Below are 5,815 nucleotides of genomic sequence, written 5' to 3'. Positions count from 1 at the left end.
ACTTTTTGTGTATGAACACAAAGTCGAAGGAGAAATCGTGGTGAAAATACCAATATATATGCAATCGGCACCGTGGTGATTATAAATTATAATTTCCATACTAATTTGAGCCGCCGTGGGGCCCGTTTAGTAGTCGAAGTCGAACTCACTTCGGAGCCGATTCGGACCGAGGTCGGACTCGTTTACTTGAAAGGCTGTGCGGCTACAATATTTTTTACACTTTTGCACTTTTGCTTTACCTCAACCCTATTGCAAAAATAAAATTCAATGGTGCAAAATTTGTCTGTTGTAGTTGTAGTAGTAGAAAAACAAAATTTAGCAATTTTACACATTTTTGCTGCACCGGATCGTGAATACCCCTTATATTTGGTTGTTTTGTTTAAGAAAATTCTACACTTTTGCACTTTTACAACGATACAAGACCATTTGCATCAAATCGTGAATACCCCGTATACAGTGTAACACGGATATAAGAAAGTCTGAAAATCCCAGACAAACTTCGGATATAAGAAAGAAAGTTTCTTATATATTAAACACGCATGAAAAAAATTTCTTATATAAAATTTTGAAAATGAAGTCGGTCACAGAATATTTCTTTGCTGCCGGGTACAAATGGGTTAGATAATGGATTGGATTGCTATTGGATTTTAGCCAGTTTTTTCGTTTGGTCCTATCGCCTTAAAGGACTTTGCACATGAGAGCGACCAACGAATGAACGAATGGACGAACAAACGAGATTTAACACATTTCTACGACTCAATTTCAAACAAAAAATGATTCAAATTATAAGAAACCAATTGATACTAATGTTAGAATACTAAAATTTGCATTTTGTTTGCTAAAATAAGAAAAATTTGTAAAAACAATTTGGTAGTTACGAATTGCAGTTTGGTTGCTACGAATTGTCAAACTCTATTCGCGTTCCACATACCATCCACACTACAACTAATAAATTGTTCGCGCGCAACTTAACCTCAAAATTACTCTTAACCTCAAAATTACCCTGAACCCAATTGACAATTCGTCGCTGTCTGCGAATTGTCATGTGAAAGATATGTCAAAATATGCGACCATCCACAGTTCGCAGTTCGTAGTTCGTAGTTCGTAGCTCATGTGCAAAGTCCTTAAGAAATAATTCGGGCCAAAGGATTTACATAAATCAGAAAGTTTTTAAAATTGTGTGGGGTGTAAGTTGACTTAACTCTTTTTTTATATTTATATCAATTTTTTTATTTAAATAATTAAAAAGGGAGATAAAAAAGAATATTCATGTTTCTACGGTATTATACTAGCTCAAAAAACATTCTCACATTTGGTAATAATTAATCTTTAATCACATTGATATTTCCAGCTTTCTTCTATAAATTAAACGTTCTTATCAATGTAAACAAAGATTTTTCTTGACTTAAGTCCTTATTACCTACTGAGTTTGTTTAAACAGGTCAAGTCAACTTTTCTTTTCTTCCACAAATAAAACTTATAAAATAAATAAATAAATAAATAAATTCTTCAAAAGAAAAAAAAAAACGATAAAAACAATATCTTTGCTTTAAATTGGCAAGTTACATAAATTATTTAAAAAAAGCTTTGATAAAGGTTTGTTCGATGAATTAAATTTCTTATAGGAGTTCTTTTTTATTGTAAATATTGATATTGGTAACTAAAAAGAAGTTTCTTATAGCCGTGTTCTGCTTAAATGCGAGTTTCTTATATAAGATTACTTTTATACTATGTTTTTTGATCTATGTGATTTTGATCTAAAAATGAATTTAGAATTATTATTATCCCATTTGCTAACCCTGCAAATCAATGCTGCAGTGATAAGCAATGATCTCAATAGACGTATTCTTTTATACAGGAAAAAACGTCAACAATGTTTCCTAAACATTTTGCGAGCCTATAATAAAAAACAAGCATTACTGAAGACAAAGAGGACCGTTTGGACCAAAGTAAGTTGAATATTGTACACAATGGTTAAAAGTCTTATTAAATTAAGAGTCTTCCAGACGCGTACTAATAAATTTTGGCAAGAAGACATACCTAAAAACGACGACCAATTTTTCAAAGAAATCTTTCGAACTACAAGGTAAAATTTTGAAATTCTGTGTTTCCATCTTCGAAACATAAAAAAAAGAATGACAATGAATAGCGATAGCCTTGTATACACTCGGTTCTTCCGCAGAATACCGAAGCGTTGCAAATCTTTTCGGAGTGGGAGAGTGCACCGTCGGCAACATTTTACATGAATTCTGTGAGGAGGTTTGGAAGGTGCTACATCCAATCTATTCATCTGCATACCCACTCACTGAATAAAAGAAAACGTTGAGGGGTTTTCAATGCTTCAGGGCTATAGGTTTGTAGATTCATTCATAATTAAATACTTAGTTTTTTCTGACAGCAAAACTATCATTTTCAGATGGTTGTCACATAGAGATTCGACCTGCCGCTGAAAACGCAATAGACTACTACAACTACAAGGGTTGGTATTCAACCGTATTACTAGCTGTTGTTGACTACAGGTTAAAACATTTAATTAAAGGTCTATTTTCTTTATTAACTTTTTGTAATGAAATTTAGATACAGATTTCTCTACATCAGTGTTGGCAGTCCCGGGCGTTGTAACAACTCTTCAATTTTCGAAAACTCATCTTTGAAAGTGCACCACCAGGATCCAATACTCAAGGCAATGTCAAAAAACTTATGCGATGTGAATGTACCAGTCGTCCTTATTTTTATTTTTAGATTTTAGATTTCCCGACATTTTGATGAAACCGTATCCATATAGTACGTCTCTGACACCAAGGCAGAAAAATTTCAATTTTCATCTTTTCAAGAGTAGAAGAGTGGTTGAAAATGCTTTCGGTCACCTGAAAGCCAGATTTCGACGAATTGGAAAGGGGTTGGACCAGTGTTGCTATAAAATATTTTTTGAAATCGGGAGATTACCACATCAAAAATCAGGGAATCAGTAAAAATAAAAAAAAAATAAAGACTTAAAATAAAACAGACTCTTTAATTTCGATAAAAAAAATTCTGTATAGCATTGTCATCAAGTTCTGAGTTGAATAACAATAAGCATCCGTCCGGCCTGGACATTTTTTATTTCATGAGCAAAGGCTGGTATGTGGTTTTGTTTTAATATTGTAATAGGGGTATTCACAATCTGGTGCAACAGGCCTAGTAAAAATGTAAAATTTTATTTTTTTACAATAGATCGTGAATCGTGAACGTTCCTCTTCTTATCTATAGTAAATATTGAAGCATGAATGATGTTTTTTTTTCCTCCACCGTTGCTTCTTCTTTTTATCATGTTTTATAATTTAATTCTTTGTTTTGTTCGGGTTAATTAATTTTCACTAATTATTTTACAACAAAAGAAACTAAATTACGGGAAATGAGTAGCGACAACCATTATAAACAGAATAAAAAAGACAAACTGTTTATCATGGGCGACGCGACGGTGAGCTGCCATCTGTCAAAAATGATTTTACTCCATTGTAGTTTTATTTTGCAATAGGGTTAGGGTATAGCAAAAGTGCAAGACCATTGTAAAATTTCAATCCATATATTTTGTTGTTGTAGTGTTGTAAGATTTTACACTTTTGCAATGATACTAGACCAGTTGCATCGGATCGTGAATACCCCTAATGTTTTATAACGGGTTCTCAATAAAACTTATTTCGATTAATTAATTTCCACGTATCTTTTCGTTCAAATTAAAAAACACTTTATTATAACTCAATTTACTTTAATTATTCGCTCAAACAAATGCACTTTTAAATCACTTATATTTACTACTAACAATTTCCAACCCTTTATTTCACTTTGTACTGTACTCTTTCACTTTCCAAATCAAACTGTATCCGGTCGGTTTAAGTTAAGTTTAAGTTTGGTTTATTGAACATTATATATATACAATTTTGACTTATAACTAATATGATATACTTATAATAATTTTACATTTGTTGGCACATAGGGGGCCTAACGTTATACATTGTCTTAAGATAAACAATTTATAAATAATAAAGTACATTTCAAAAAATTTAAATTAAAAGTCGGCTGACTTTATCGTTCTCAGGGCGTTCATTCCCGGTTGTCAATGGTTGTTCTGTATCCGGTCGGTGTCCGCACTGTCCTTTTATACCGGAACCCCGAGACTCGAGAATGATATTCGAATGATATTAGAATGATATTCGAATAATATTCGAATGATACTCGAGATTGATATTCAGCAAGCGATATTCAGCAATTGATATTCAGCAAGGGATATTCAGCAGTCGAATTTCTTAGGGATCGTACTAAAAGTACGTAAAAGAAGTACTTCTTTTCCACTGAAAAAAAGATATAAGATAGGAGCTCGGCAAAAAACTCAGTTATATACTTTCTGTATATAAAAATACGTGAAGCAACTATTGTCGTTTTCTTTCACTCCAATGAGAGTGAACTTATTTTTGCACTTTTGAAGGTTTTGTGTTCTTTGACGCCACAAAAGTGTAAAAAAAAATTACTCCGGAGTAATTTTAGTACTACGGAGTACCCCGGATTTACTCCACATTTTTAGTCAGATTTACACCGATTTGCACACGGACTTGCACACACACTTATGAATTTGAAGTTTGACATTTTAAAATTTCGTTTGAAAATTGCAAAATACGAAAAGTTTTTCTTTAAACTCATTTGTTATTAACAAAAACAACCATTATGAATATATTTTCTACTGTATTATATTCCGCCAGATATATTTCTTTCATTTTTTCGTTTATTCTTCACTTTTTCCAAAATGAAATTGAAAACCGAATAAAAAAAATTTTCAGTTAGTGTTCTTCATCAATAAACAAAAAATCCTGTGCCATATAACAAAAAAATCCCATTTTGCGTTGATGGGATATTTTTATTTTACAATTATAAAATCAAACTAAGGGTGTGTGTCAATTAGGCTGAAAAAACCGATCAGAAGCATAATGAAAAATATACCAAAAGTAAAAAGAAGTCCGCTTCTACACGAAGACGCAAAGCGCGAGACGCACATAAGAGCAAGGGAAAAATAAAAAAAATTGTGACTTTTTTTGACGTTTCCCCTTAGAGGATATAATATATGGAGTGCTTGTTCCTATACCTAATACATTGTAACGCCATATGTATGGATGTGTAAATAAACACGCTTGTTGATGACAGCCATCAAATGAAAATAAAATGGAGGCATGCACTCATCGAAAAACTTAAAGAAACTAGAGCTCTCTATAAAAGCTTCACGGAACTAACAGCACAAGCACTCCATATATTATATCCTCTAAGCGTTTCCCTTTGATCTTGTTCTTTTTTTTTGCTGTTCTGCTTTATTTTATTTCGTCGGTTGCGGGATTTGCTTCGTCGGTTGTGTATTATTTGCGTGTATAGTTCTCTTGTTCTTATGTGCATCTCGTGCGTCTACGTCTTCCTGTAGAAGTCGTCATACGAAAACAAGAACAATATAAAACCAAAGAAAATAACTCAAATTTGCGTCTTCAAAAAAATAATACGTGTAGAAGCGCGGATGCACCGAAACGAAAATCAAAAGGAAAATTGAAGATGATTTCTGCGCCTTGCGTGCATGCTTCACATGCTATTAATATTAATTTTTTTTTTTCAATTCATAAAATGTTTTCTGTAGGCCTGCTATCACTATTTTTTCAAAGAAATTATCCATTTTTGCCTTGTCACACACACAATTACAAAGAAAAAAATTACTCTCTTTATGTTATTTCACTCCAGAAAAAGGAGTAAAAATTTAGAGTACTCCTTAATAGAGTGAAAGAAAACGACATATCTCTTTCTT

The 5,815-nt window shown here is 32.5% G+C and overlaps 1 long non-coding RNA gene across 1 annotated transcript; it reads left to right on the top strand.

The window, feature by feature from the left end:
• Positions 1–244: 244 nt before the first annotated feature.
• LOC129905992 (uncharacterized) lies at positions 245–2,674 on the top strand. Its single transcript, XR_008770694.1, has 6 exons — positions 245–1,187; positions 1,859–1,949; positions 2,007–2,086; positions 2,183–2,353; positions 2,417–2,519; positions 2,578–2,674. It is a non-coding gene; the product is annotated as an uncharacterized LOC129905992 (long non-coding RNA).
• Positions 2,675–5,815: the final 3,141 nt, after the last annotated feature.

Source organism: Episyrphus balteatus, chromosome 1 (genome assembly GCF_945859705.1).
Source record: "Episyrphus balteatus chromosome 1, idEpiBalt1.1, whole genome shotgun sequence".
Taxonomy (NCBI): Eukaryota; Metazoa; Arthropoda; class Insecta; order Diptera; family Syrphidae; genus Episyrphus; species Episyrphus balteatus.
This window is presented reverse-complemented; position numbering and strand designations above follow the sequence as displayed.